Here is a 13682-nt window from a genome sequence, read left to right as displayed (position 1 = left end):
GGGATGATTTGTTATGCAGCAATAAATAATACAGAAACTTAATCCTAAGAGAGTCTTTAGGGAACCAGCCACTTATATAGTTGGTTGGATTCAAGTTTCAGTCTTACTTGAGCGCTTGTTTCAGTTTGATTACACAGCAGATGACATCATTGTTTAGCTTCTAGTTTTGTAAATATTCTCTTTTCATCACTTTTCTTAATAGCAAAGAGATATGCCAGGATAACCAAAAAATATTTTAAGTCCAAATGTCATACTTTACAGTTTCATTTAAGTTGACTTCCTTCATCATTTATAATAATTTTATGTATTTCTGTGGTTGTATTCTATAATATAAACAAGCAATTTGCAGTAGAGGAAACTAATAAACACATGAAATGATGGATCACTTCACTGGTAATCTGAGAAAGTAGAGCACATTAAAACAATGATTTCAGGCTGACACTGGCAACAATTTTAAAGCACAATTCTAAGTGTTGGCAAGGTTGTAGAGAAGTGGTAATTTTCATACACTACTTGTGGGAAAATGTATTAGGATATGCTAACTGCTATAGAAAACAAAGCCCAAAATTTCATTGACTAAACACAGAAGTTTATTTCTCACTCATATATAACAGCCCAGTGTGGGTCCAGGTCTGTAAGGGTGACATCCAGAGATTGGGGCTACCAGTGGGCTACCATCTTCACATGCAACTCCTGAGGTCACCCTGAATGTTGACATCCAGCTGGTGGGTCAGGAAAGAGTATGGAAGATTGTTCATGGGAGAGTTTTATGGCCAAGACATGGAAACTATATACTCCATTTCCACTCACATTCCTTTGGCTAGAAGTCAAGCACACCTAACTGTAAGAGAGAACGGGAAATGTAGTATAGCTGAATGCCTAGGAAGAAGAAAAAATTCAATTAGTGATTAGCTAGTAGTCTATGCCATAGAATCTAATGAACAGACTGTTAATTGATACAATCACCTTGGAAAACAATTTGGAGCGATATTGGTGAAATTGTAGCTATGTATATCCTATGACCCAGGAGGTTTCTATCTAGATACATATACTAATGATGTGTTTTTTTCCCATTGCCCAAGGAGACATGTACGAGGACACTTGTTGAAGCATTGTTTGATAAAGGGAAAAATTATAAAAACTCTAAATGTTCATCAATTTAGAAATGGACAAATAGAGATCTGGCCACAAAATGGAATACTATACAGTGGTTAAAATGAATGGCCTAGATTTACATGTATCATTGGATAACCCTCAGAAATTTAAAGTTGAGCGAAAAAAGCAAGTTATAGAAGAATAAGTACAGTATGCTACCATGTATGTAGAACTTTAAAAACACCCAAAATAATGCTCTATCTTGCTTATGGACATATATTTGTTGTAAGGATTTTTAAAATATGAACAGGAAAAATATGGCTTTTGAGTAGTGTCGCAGTTCTCAGAGTGTGGTCCCCAGATCCCTTGGGATCCCTGAGCCCTTTTCAGGGCTGACGAATGGTGCCTGGTCTGTGTGTTGACTCGAGAAAGAAAGCACTTAATGGATAACATTTTGTCCTTCCTAGTATAATCCAGTGCCCTGTCTCTGCCATCTCCTAACGTCAACTCTTTTGAGGTACAGCCTGGAGGAGGGGTTTTGCTATGCCCTTTTCAGATAGCTTTTAAATATTTTAGTGCCAGATAGAAACATTTACATAATACAACGAAAAAATATTCTTGAATCGTCCATTTACAAATAGAGGACTATAATAACCTATTACAAGGGAGAGATTTAGAATTGTTTCTTTTGCGGGGATCCAAAAGATCATCTAGTCAGATCACTTAGTCTCCTTTTACAGTTAAAGAATTCCAGACGAGAGGGTTGAGGGGACCTTTTTCAGGGTCATACTTCTGGTGAGCGGACAGCCTCATGATAAGCATTCTGTCTTGGTGGAAACAAGCCAGAGGAGTGGAGATGTATCTGCCTCACAAAAGAGAGTGAAATAAATATCACATGTCTCACAGTGGGTAGGGGGAATATAATTAATGTTCATAAAATACTTCAGAGAAGTGGTTCTTAATCAAATGGGTTGCGGACCCATTTGAGAATTTGTTAAAGGCTGAATATCCTATCCTTTCCTGAGAAAAATGCTCACACAAAAGTTCTAGGAGTCTCATGGACCTCCATGTCCCTGTCCCGTATCTGGGCTCTAAGAAATCCCCTGGAGAGCCCAGATACGGAGCGACATGTGATGCCTCCGTGCTCTGAACCCGAACCTAATGGAATAAAAGTCTATCTTATAATTAAAAATATCAAATAGTGACACCCACAATTTTCTTGTTTCAGTGAAAGGTTACTAGCACCCGGTATCCCTTGATTCCTCAAACTTCAGGTGTCAGCCAGGAGGATACTGACAGTCCCACTGCTTTTGAATGTTTTCTGTAAGTTTCCACAATACCAGGCTAAGGACTGACATCACAGCAATCCCCCACCTTAGTACAGGAATTGGCAAGAGAAGCAAAGAATTAAAATGTCAAGAGAGTGGTAAAGCCATTTGCACGTTTGATTGTAGCTAAGGGGCCCAGAATGGTTTCTGTGAGTTTTGAACATTTTAAGTTGAGCATTAGGATCTTAAACGAAGCTGGAACAAAGCTGGAATGAAGTGGATGCCTGCAATGCTTAGCTTCCACTATAAGCTATCATTCAGTCATAGGAGATGGTGCAAATGCCCAGGCCCAGGACAGCTTACAGCTTGTGCATTATTTTGTAAACTCAGAGGGGGGAATCTAATAAGCAGCAATTTAGGAAAAGACATCATTTGAAAGTGAGAATTGTACACCTGTGATCGATCTCCTTAGGTAAAACATGAGGCTGTTACATGTTAGAGCTTGAATTTTCAGCATTATTCTCTGAGCACCTGAGGTTTATATATCAAATTGTACAAAATCTATCTTTTAAACTAATGGAAAAAGCAAGCATTACTCACACAACCAGTAGTCTCAATTACAGATGCAATCATTTTAAAATAAATGTTATTGTAATTCCCTCTTTAAAAAACATTTTAAGTCCAAAGCATTGCCCTTTCCCATCTCCTTTAATATTTTAAGTGGTAGTTGCTAAAACAAAACCCCAGTACAACGAATGTATTTAACCAGTTTTTGGAGTTATAATAGAATTTTTTACCTTCTATTTTTTGCTTTACCAGCATGGGGGCGGTTGGGGGTGATGGTGAGTAATCATGTATTTTCAACATTTATCCTAGTCTCTTCTGGGTATTTCATTTGAATAATTGAACTGTACTTCCCTCCCTTGGAACTGAGCCAGGCAGTGACATGTACTTAGCCATCCTTAATCCAAAGGAAAAAGGATGGGAGGGTAGGGGTTAGCTGGAGGCTCCTGACCTCTGTCTCATGCAGCATAAGAAAGGGAGCTCAAGGGAGAGGCTTCACAAAGATGGGAGCCTATGAAGGAGAGGTGTTTGCAGGAAAGACATTACAGGCAGAAGAGCATGTGCACAGGCCCAGGAGTGCAAGAGCAGAGTGTGTGCAGGAAGCATTAATTCACGTTTTCTGGGGGACTGAGGAGGGAGTGTCTGCTAATTAGGCTGGATATGAGAGGAAGAGCCCACACATATTGAGCCTCGTATGGCAGTCTAAGGGACTTAGATTCTATCTTGTAGAATTGGAGAATTTTGAGCAGGGCAGTGAAGTCTAAATCTTTCTGTGATCTCCCTTTGTGGAGAATGGATTGAAGGAACCAGTACTAGAGGCAAGGAGATCAGTAAGGAGCTATTCCAATTTTTCATGAGGCATAGGTAGGGGAAGAGAGAATTTATACTCTTTGTGCCATTTTTGGTATAAAGGTGACAGCATTCATCTCTGTGCCCTCCAGCGAGAAATTGTAAAATGTTAAGTAGTTTGGTACTACATTCTAGCATATATTTTTTGCATTAATATTACCTCAATCTTGGATGACTTTAATAGTATCCATATAAGCATTTGTAGTTCTGTTTGTCAGGATTCCTTCAGTTGTGACAGAAACCTACCTCAAACAGCCTTTAAGCACAAAAGATAATTTATTGTTCAAATAACTGAAAAGTCCAGGGTATTGTTCTGGATTCAGGCATGGATGAATCCTGGAGCTCAAATGATCAAGTATGTCTCTTTTCATTGCTTGGCCTTGTTTGACTTGTAGTGGGCTTATATTACTTCTAGAGTGGTGGCCTCCACAGAAAGAAAGCTTTTTCTATAATGGCCGCAGTGAAAGTCCTGACTGAGAATGGTTCTCAGGTGGTCCAGTCTGGGTTGCATGTTCATCCTTGAACTGTACCCCAGTTGTCCAGACCTGGGTCACATGTCCTTCCCTACAGCTTGGGCCAGGACCAGGAGGCAGGCAGGGATGGGTCAGCCCCACCAGAATTACATTGAGTCAGATTCAGAGCAAGAGAAGTGATAGGCCATTACCAGAAAAAGGGGGAGCAGGTGCTGGGCAGGCAGAGGCAACAGCATTTCCATTAGGGTGGGGATGAAGCAAAGGGCCCAAGGGCACCCATGCTCTCCAATCTGCTTTGAATCCTCCTTTTTATAGAAAGGGAAACTGATGCCTACAGAAGCTAAGTGATTTGCCCAAGATCACATAGCTAGTAAGTGGCATAGCAGAGATTTGAACCCAGGTGTGTCTTACAGACAGTAGGGTCTCTGCCTTTTACCACTATGTTATATACTATACTTCCTGTTTGGGATGGCCTTTGGGGTCCTTCTGCCCAAATAATGCCAGAGACTGAGCCCGCATTACCTACAATTACCTGTCCATTCTATTTGGAAAATTCTAAATGTTAGGAAGTTCTTACACGAGTTAAAATCTGACTTGAGTTTAGTAATCTAAAAAATTGAATCCCTCTTTCAGAGGACAACCTTTCAGCTCTTTGAAGATGTTAACTTGCTCTCCCTTAAGCCTTCTCTGAACACCCATCTTCTTTCCCTGTTCCCATGAGATGTGGCTTTTAGCCTTGTCATAGCCCCAATCACCCTCTGGGTATGTTCCAGGTAGTGAATGTCCCTTTTAGGACATGGTGCTTGTCAGTGACAAAATATGCCAGCTGTGCTCTGCCATACTGGCAGTTCAGTGAGACTGTCATTTCCCTTATTCTGAAAACTCTACTTCCATTAACACAGCATTGGCTTTTTGGTATCCACTCACATGCCATTGGTAGTTTGCTGTTAAAACTTGCAGTCAAAAAAAAAATTGCAGTCAGTGTTATACAGTTGAAATTTATACCTAAGTATTCAAGCAAGATGTGACTAGGTCACAGGGTAGCTGCTGCGACGAGTGTAGGGATGATTTGGAAAAGAGAGAAGAGGCTCTGTTTAAAGATTTGTTGGGGCCCTGGTTGCGGGGATATAGCAAGCTGAGTCAACTCAAACGTGTCGGAGTGATAGCTAATAAAATTAGTTCAACAGGCTTTTATTAAGCATGTGAGCCCAATAAATAAATTCTTGTTGAATTCTGTCTAGTTTCTTACAACCTATTGTCCAACTCCAAAAGCATTCTGCTATTCTAGTATTGGCTCATCATCTACTTTGCAGCCAGTACATGTCCCTCCCCTCACATGTTCACACCCTCTAAGAAGCAGTAGATGTCACCATTTCAGCATCTCTGCTCTCTTCTATTGTCAAAATCTGCCCCATCCCCTACTTGCTCTGAGAATCATCTTTCTATTGCCACCAGCCAAGAAGATTGTAGAAGTGCTCTTTCTTGAGCCTGTATGATAAAGACTATGAAGACGTTAGCTTTTACTTTTTCATTTTCCAAGTAGACAATTATAATGTTGAATATGTGTTTAAACTATGCACACACCACCCTAGAGACTCATGAACCCTATCTTCTCCATTCACCTTCTATCACCGTGCCTCCTACCCAACTGAAGTTCACTGCCCTCTGTTTTGCCTTTTTAAACTTCACCCTGTCCTGTAAGGTTACTAGTCTCTATTTTACCCATCTCTTCTCTGAGCCTAGCAATAGCCATTTCCTGTATTTGAAACTGCTCCCTGTTTTATTCACTTTTCTACTTTTAAAGCAAATATGAGGCTTACCTCCCATTTGAATCATTCCTAAGGTTCATGCTGTGCGTGCCTTACTTGCTTCTTCAGGGTTTTCTGACGACTGAACAGAAGAATGTGCAGAATAGTAAAACAAGCATTCTTAAAGAGAAAATTACTTATATTTGCTGTGCATAATACAAATATATATAGATAATATCTATACTTTTAGCATCTTTGAAAAGATATTTCAGACTATAAATCAGTAAAAATATAACCTTTATATTTGTTTATTTATTTATTTAGCACCTAACTGGGCCAGGATCCTGGGTTGGAATGGTAAACAAAAGAAACAGATTTTACCCTTAGGAAAATTAATGCATGGAAATAATACTTACAATTGTGCCAGAAAGATATCCCATTTTTGTGGATCGGAAGACTTAATATGGTTCAGATGGCATTACTCCCCAAACTGATCTACAGATTTGATACAATCTATCAAGATCCCAGCTGCTTTTTGCAGAAATCGACGAGCTGATCTTAAAATGCCCATGAAAATGCAAGGAACCCAAAACTGTCAAAATAATCTTGAAAAAGAACAACAAAGTTGAGCACTCCCACTTCCTGATTTCAAAACTTACTAGAAAGCTAATAGTAATGAAGACAGAATGGTACTGGCATAACGATAGACATACAGATGACAGAACAGAATGGAACAGAATTGAGAGTTCAGAAATAAACCATTGATTTTCCACAAAGGTGCCAAGACAATTGAATGGGGGAAAGAATCCTCTTTTCAACAAATGCTGCTGGGACAATTGGATATCCACATACTAAAGAGAATGAAGTTGGATCCCTTCCTTATACTATATACAAACTTAACCTAAATATAAGAACTAAACTGTTAAAACTCTTAGAAGAAAACATAAGAATAAATCTTCCTGATTTGGGGTAAGCAAAACCTCCTTAGTACAATATCAAAAGCACAAGCAACAACAATATAGTCAAATTGGACTTCATCAAAAATTAAAAACTGTTGGACTGCAAATGATACCGTCAAGAGAGTGAAAAGACAACCCACAGAATGGGAGAAAGTATTTGGAAATCATATACATGTTAAAAGACTTGATTCAAGAATACATAAAGAACTCTTCCAACTCAGTATTTAAAAGATAAATAACCCAATTTAAAAATTGGAAAATGATCTGAATAGACATTTCTCCAGTAAAAGATATACCAATGATCAATAAACACATGAAAACATGCCCAATATCATAAACTATCAAGGAAATATAAACCAAAACCATGAAATATTATTTCATACCTAGTATTATAGCTGCAATCAAAAGGATGGATAATACACCCCCTTTTCGCTTTACCAATTGGACTTATGTCTCTATTGGTCATTCAAGTGGGGCAAAGGAAATAACCTTTTAAAACTCAAGCAAACTGGGTGTTTGTCTTGTAACCTGTCAGAGGAAACAAATTGAAAAAAAAAAAAGACAGATAATAACAGATTTTGGTGAGAACAGGAAGAAATTGGAACCCTCATATGTGTAAAATGTATTTTGCATACATTTTAAAATTCCATACATTTTACACGTATGGGGGTTCCTATGTAAAATTGCATGGCTGCTTTGGAAAACAGTTTTGTACTTCCTCAAAATGTTATAGAGTTTCCATATAACCCAGCAATTCTACTCCTAGGTATAAACCCAAGAGAACTGAAAACACACATTCACACAAAAATTTGTACATGAATTTTCATAGCAGCATTATTTATAATATCTAAAAAGTGGAAACAACCAAAATGTCCATCAGCTAATGAATGGAAACACAAAATGTGATGTGTCCATACAATGGAATATTATTTAAATACAAAGGGATGAAGTACTGATACATCTACAATGTTGATGGACCTCAAAAACTTTATTCTAGGTGAAAGAAGCCAGTCACAAAAGACCACGTATTGCATGATTCCATTTATATGAAATGTCCAGAACAGGCAAATCTGTGGTTCCCTGGGGCTGGAGGATTGGCGGTCCAGGACAGATAGGAGGTGACTGCTAATAGGTATGGGGTTTCTTTTGGGGGTGATGTTTGCATAAGTCCGTGACGAGTGAAAAGGTTGAATTGTACCTTTTAAATAGGTTAAAAGTGTGGTATGTGAATTGTATCTCAATAAAGCTGTTTTCTAAAAAAAAAAAAGCAACAAATCAAAATACATTTTTTTCTCCATTGTTATAGTTTTGTCTTTTCAAGGATGTCATGTAAGTGGAATCATATGGTACATAACCTTTGAGAGTGACTTCTTTCGCTTAGCATAATGTCTGTGAGATTCATCCAAGTTGTGTGTATCAGTAATTGTTGTTTTTCATTGCTGAGTAAAGTTATTATATGGGTATTACCACTGTATGTTTATCCATTCACCCACTGAAGAACACTTGAGTTGTTTCTAATTTTTGGCAGTTATGAATCAAACTGCTTTAAACATTCATGTAGAGATCTTAATTTCTCTAGGGTAAATACCTAGGAGCGGGATTGCTGGCTTGTAGGGTAAATGTATTTTCAACTTTATTAGAAACTGTCCAACTGTTTTCTAGAATGACAGCACCATTTTACATTCCCAACAGCAGCTTTTAAGGATTCCAGTGGCTCTACATCATGCTAACAGTTAATATTGGCAGTATTTTTTATGTTAGTGATATCTCATTGTGGTTTTAATTTGCATTTCCTTAATAGCTAATGATGTTGACCTTTTATATGCTTATTTCTTATCCATATATCCTTTTCGGTGAAGTGTCTGTTTAAGTTGCTTTTGTTTTTTGTTTTGTTTTGTTTTGTTTTACCAATTTTTAAATTGGATTGTTTGTTTTCTTACTGTTGAGTTTTGAGAGTTCTTTATATAATCTGGATACAGTTCCCTTGTTGAATATGTGACTTGCGAATAGTTTCTCTCAGTCTGTAGCTTGTTTTTTTTTTTTTATCTCTTAACAGTGTCTTTCACAGAGTATAAATTTTTAGTTTTGATAAAGCCCAGATTATTGATTTTTCTTCTATGGCTGGTTAATTTTGCCTAACTCTAGGTCATGAAGATTTTTCTTCTATGCTTTCTTATAAAAAGTTTTATAGGTTTACATTTTACGTTTAGATATGTGATCCATTTTTCATAAATTTTTGTACAAAGTGTGGGATTTAGATTGAGATTCATTTTCTTCCATATAGATGTCCAGTTATTCCAACATCATTTATTAAAAAGGTTGTCTTTTCTCCGTTTATCAAAATTCAATTTGTCATATTTGTGTGGATCTATTTCTGGACTCTCTATCCTGTTCTACCCACTGTGTGCCTCTTTGCCTCTTGTTAGGTACATACACTTTTAGGATTGTTATATCTTCATGGTGAACTAACCCTTTCATTATTATGTAACAGCCCTCTGTATCCATGGTAATTTTCTTTGCTGCAAATCTACTTTTTCTGATATTAATATCTCAATTCCTTGTCCCTCTTCCCCCTACCCTAAAGAATAAGAATTTCAGTTAATAACTTTAATACTTTTTTTTATAAGCCAAAAAGAAAAATGCCAGTGGTTCATCACCATCTTAATCTCTGATTGCAGTTGGCAGGTAGATCACCATGACAGCATAGTTGTTCACAATTATTGCTTCTCATGTGGGGAAAGATTCCACGTCTCTACCCTATTGAATTCAGGAATGACCATGTGAGTTGCTCTTGCCAGTGAGATGAGGAAGGAAGTGATACATGTGAGTTCTGACCGCCAGCCTTAAGAAGCAGCTCATGGTCAGCTGTGTCTTTCCTCTTCTCTGCCATGAGATGGGCAGTGATGTGGGTACAGGCTACTCTAGTAGCCTGGTTCCTTTGGTTTCTACAGGAAAGAAAGCAGAGCAGGACCATAGCTGACCAGGGATGGACACAAGAAATAAACATTTGTTATAAGCCACCGAGATTTTAGTGTCATCTGTTACCATAGCATAGGGGCCAAGCCCTGGGCCCAATCTATTCTAGATTTTAGAGCCCCACCCTTTTTTCTCATAAATAGGAGCAAAGAAGGGTACTTTCCTAAATTAAAAATGAAGGAGTGGTGGAGAAGGTAAGAGGGGCCATAAAATGACTGGAGTTAAAGGACAAACTGTGCAGCCGTTGGCCCCTTGCCCTTGTTGAAACACAACTTGTTAGGCTCATCTGTCTTGGGCCTCTTTTCCTAGAGTTTTAGGATGTCATTGTCACTTCCCCTGCAGCAGGGGCACTGAGTCTCAGCACAGGTCTGTGCTGTCTCCTCTGACACTGCATTGGGCCACTACTGTTGCCTCTTCATACCTATCCTTGCAGCTGCCATCGACTGAGCTCTGTTCCATCCTCTTCCTTTAGGGCCTCACACCTGTCACTTCAGGAAATCGTTGTGGCATGGTAGAGTGGCTTTTATCACAGAATTTGTCACCGATATTCTTTTTTTTTGTTCAGGTGAAGTACACAGATTTTAGTATAATAAAACAAAGAGAAAATTTATATAAATGAGCAAAATTCAGGGCTAAAGAAGGGTGGAGAGTTACCAGAGTTTTTGTCTGAACCATATCAATGGGATAAAATATATCCATTAGCAGTATTAACAGTAAAAATAAAAGAGGACACCCAGGCATTATTTTTTTCCTAATAAAAGTAACGATGGTTACATCAAGCTAACTTGCAGATTCTTCCCCTAACCATCTATCTTCATCAGATTTCTTGAAATAAGTATATGAAAAAGAAGTAGTGTGAATGAAATCTGTTCAAATAGGTCAATAATATTAATATGGTTTACAGTTATTGAGTGCTGATTTGTGCCAGACGCAGTCTAAAATGTTTGATACGAATTAATTCATTTAATTCTCACAAACAACCCCATGGGGGCTAGGTACTGTTCTAATCCCCATTTGATAAATGGAGACACCAAAGTAATTTGCTCAATCACAGCTGGGTTGTGGTATAGAGCTTTGAATGCAGACAGTCTGTTTCCAGAACCTGTGCTCTTAATACATTGAAGGTTATATGCAGACAACGATATAATCAAATTATATTTTTAAAAGATTGGAAAGTAGCATATAGCTAGAATGACATATCTGAAGCCATAGGCTTAATCTGGACAAATATACCTACCTTCCTCCTGCTGTCTGCAATTTGGCTGTTTGTATTTAGCTTGGGAAATTACATCAGATATGGAGGCCTTTTGTTTCCTTCTCCATTTAGATAGCTAATGTAAGCAGAAGACCCCAGAGCTGTAAAGAGATGGACCTGTTAGGTCATTCACAAAAATAAGTGAGAATGCAGCTGATGCAGTATAATCCACCTCTAACTAATAGAATACTCAAAGACAAAAACCACTGGTCATCCTTATAAGGGACAGCAGGCTGGGAATTTCAGAGTATCTCCCAGTCTGATTTTATGAATCACATCAAAATGGAACTTCCACATCTTTTTCCCATACAATGTATTTTTTTTTTTTTTTTTAATATATAGACTTAAAGAAAGAAGCAAGTCTTTGTCAGCCTGGGCTGCTCTAACGAAATACCACAGACTGGCTGGCTTAAACAACAGAAATTTATTTCTCAGGTTTTGGGGCTGGGTATTCTGATATCAGGGCACCAGCGTGGTCAGGTTCTGGTGAGAGCCCTCTTCTGGGTTGCAGACAGCTAACTTCTTGTCGCATCCTCACATGGCAGAAGGAGAGCAAGCTGGCTCTCCGACCTGTCCTTGTAAGTACACTAGTCCCGTTCATGAGGGCTCTGTCTTCATGACCTGATCATCTCCAAAAGGCCCCACCTTCAGATACCATCACGCTGGGAATTAGATTTCAACATAAGAATTTTGGGGAGACATAACCATTCGGTCCATAACAGTATTTCTTTTTGCTGAGTGTAGTAACACACCAATTAAACATGGCTCGCACATGCAGTTTTGAATATGGGGATCTCCAAAATACCAGACAGCTTCTCTATAGTGGAACACAGGGTTCAGACAGTCTACCTCTTGGTGGGGATGAACTAATCCATTTCACCAGTTAAGCCCAAACTAGAGAATCAAAGAGGTGACTTTCAGTTGACAGTGACATTTCATAATCCAAACCACACTTGGTCCTATGTGCAAGTAGTCACTCCTATGTCATCAGAAGGCTGTCTCAATGGATTCATGGTTGATGAGTACGCCAGGAAGGGACTGAGTCCTTTCTCTGGATCTCTTGATGATTTCCTGTCCTGGGGTTGGTGCATAGTGGGTTTTTTTGTTTATTTTGTTTTGTTTTTTAAAGAACTCCAGTAGTCCACTATTAGAATAGGACTTGGACCTTCGCTCAGCCACACTAGACTTCAGTTCCAGCTGACTTTAAAATCATTGATTTGTAGTTGTTGGCTGTAGAACTGTGTCAATACACTGAATCCTGTTACCCCTAAGGACAGTATCAGTTGAGTTTTAGATGTTTAGTTAAAGGAGAGAGTTAAATATTTAATTCTGTAGGTGGGGCCATTTGAAACCATGCCAGTGTTTTTTTGTTTGTTTGTTTGTTTTACCTAATCACCTTGGCAGTTTCACTTTGAAACTACCCAACAGAGTTCTTTTATGAGCCCTCTTGTGAATGATTTGATACCATTTCGAGTAACACATTTTTTAAGCTGGCAAGGCTCTGAATGTTATAATGTATTTTATTAGATACATATTTCTTCACATATTTTCAGGAAAAAAATCAACAGAGCCTTTATCTTTATGCATCTCTTTTCCTATCTTATCCATTTTATTTCCAGGTACAGAGTTTATTAGGACCAGCTTTAAAAAAAAATGGCTTCATTGAGATATAATTTACTTACGTATAACTCATCTATTTAAAGTGTACAATTTAATGGTTTTCTTATATTCACAGAGTTGTGCATCTTCACTACAATCAATTTTAGAACGTTTTCATCATTCAGAAAAAGGAGAAAAAATCTGCTAGCTATCATCGCTCCCCATTTCCTCCCACTATACCCCCACCTCCAGCCCTAGACAACCGCTAATCTACTTTTATATCTCTATAGGTTTGCCTATTATGGACATTCCATACAAATGGAATCATGTACCATTTGGTCATTTGTGACGGGCTTCTTTTCCTTAGCATAGTGTTTTCAAGGTTCTTTCATGCTGTAGCACCTATCAGTATTTCATTCCTTTGGTTGCTGAATAATATTTCATTATATAGACCACATTTTGTTTATCTATCCGTTGATGGACATTTGGGTTGTTTCTTCTTTTGGACTATTATGAATAATGCTGTTACAGACATTATATACACTTTTTAATGACTCGGCTGCCCTTTTAAATACTGGTGATATCAAGCTAAATAGAACCTCCAATGTCCTTTTGCTCAGAGCATCCTTTTTAGGCACATGAAGTGTCAGGATTACAAATGAGGCAGCTAAGTCCCAAATAGGGTAGGCAGCTTTCCTGGGCAGACAGATCTAGAATAGTGGAATGAGGTCCCGCTCCCAAGTTCAATGCTTTACCAATTGGTATGGAAACATGAAGGCAGAAGAAGACCCAAAGCCCACAGTGCACAGTTTTGTAAGTCTTGTCGGCTTTTTCTGTTTGTCACTTCCAACAGTGTGGTCTGGTCTGAAAGCAAAAGAACAAGAACTTCAAAGTTA

The 13682-nt window shown here is 38.2% G+C and overlaps 1 protein-coding gene and 1 non-coding gene across 5 annotated transcripts in view; both read left to right on the top strand.

The window, feature by feature from the left end:
- The window catches only part of PHKA2 (phosphorylase kinase regulatory subunit alpha 2), a 74047-nt gene that overhangs the window by 7287 nt on the left and 53078 nt on the right, over positions 1-13682 (top strand). The gene's annotated exons all lie outside the window — the stretch shown is intronic.
- Positions 7376-7502, top strand: LOC111741762. The gene has a single exon (XR_002781076.1). It is a non-coding gene; the product is annotated as a small nucleolar RNA SNORA27 (small nucleolar RNA).

This window comes from Pteropus vampyrus, unplaced genomic scaffold (genome assembly GCF_000151845.1).
Source record: "Pteropus vampyrus isolate Shadow unplaced genomic scaffold, Pvam_2.0 Scaffold81, whole genome shotgun sequence".
Classification (NCBI taxonomy): Eukaryota; Metazoa; Chordata; class Mammalia; order Chiroptera; family Pteropodidae; genus Pteropus; species Pteropus vampyrus.
Note: the sequence above shows the minus strand (reverse complement) of the source record. Positions and strands in the feature narration are given on the sequence as shown.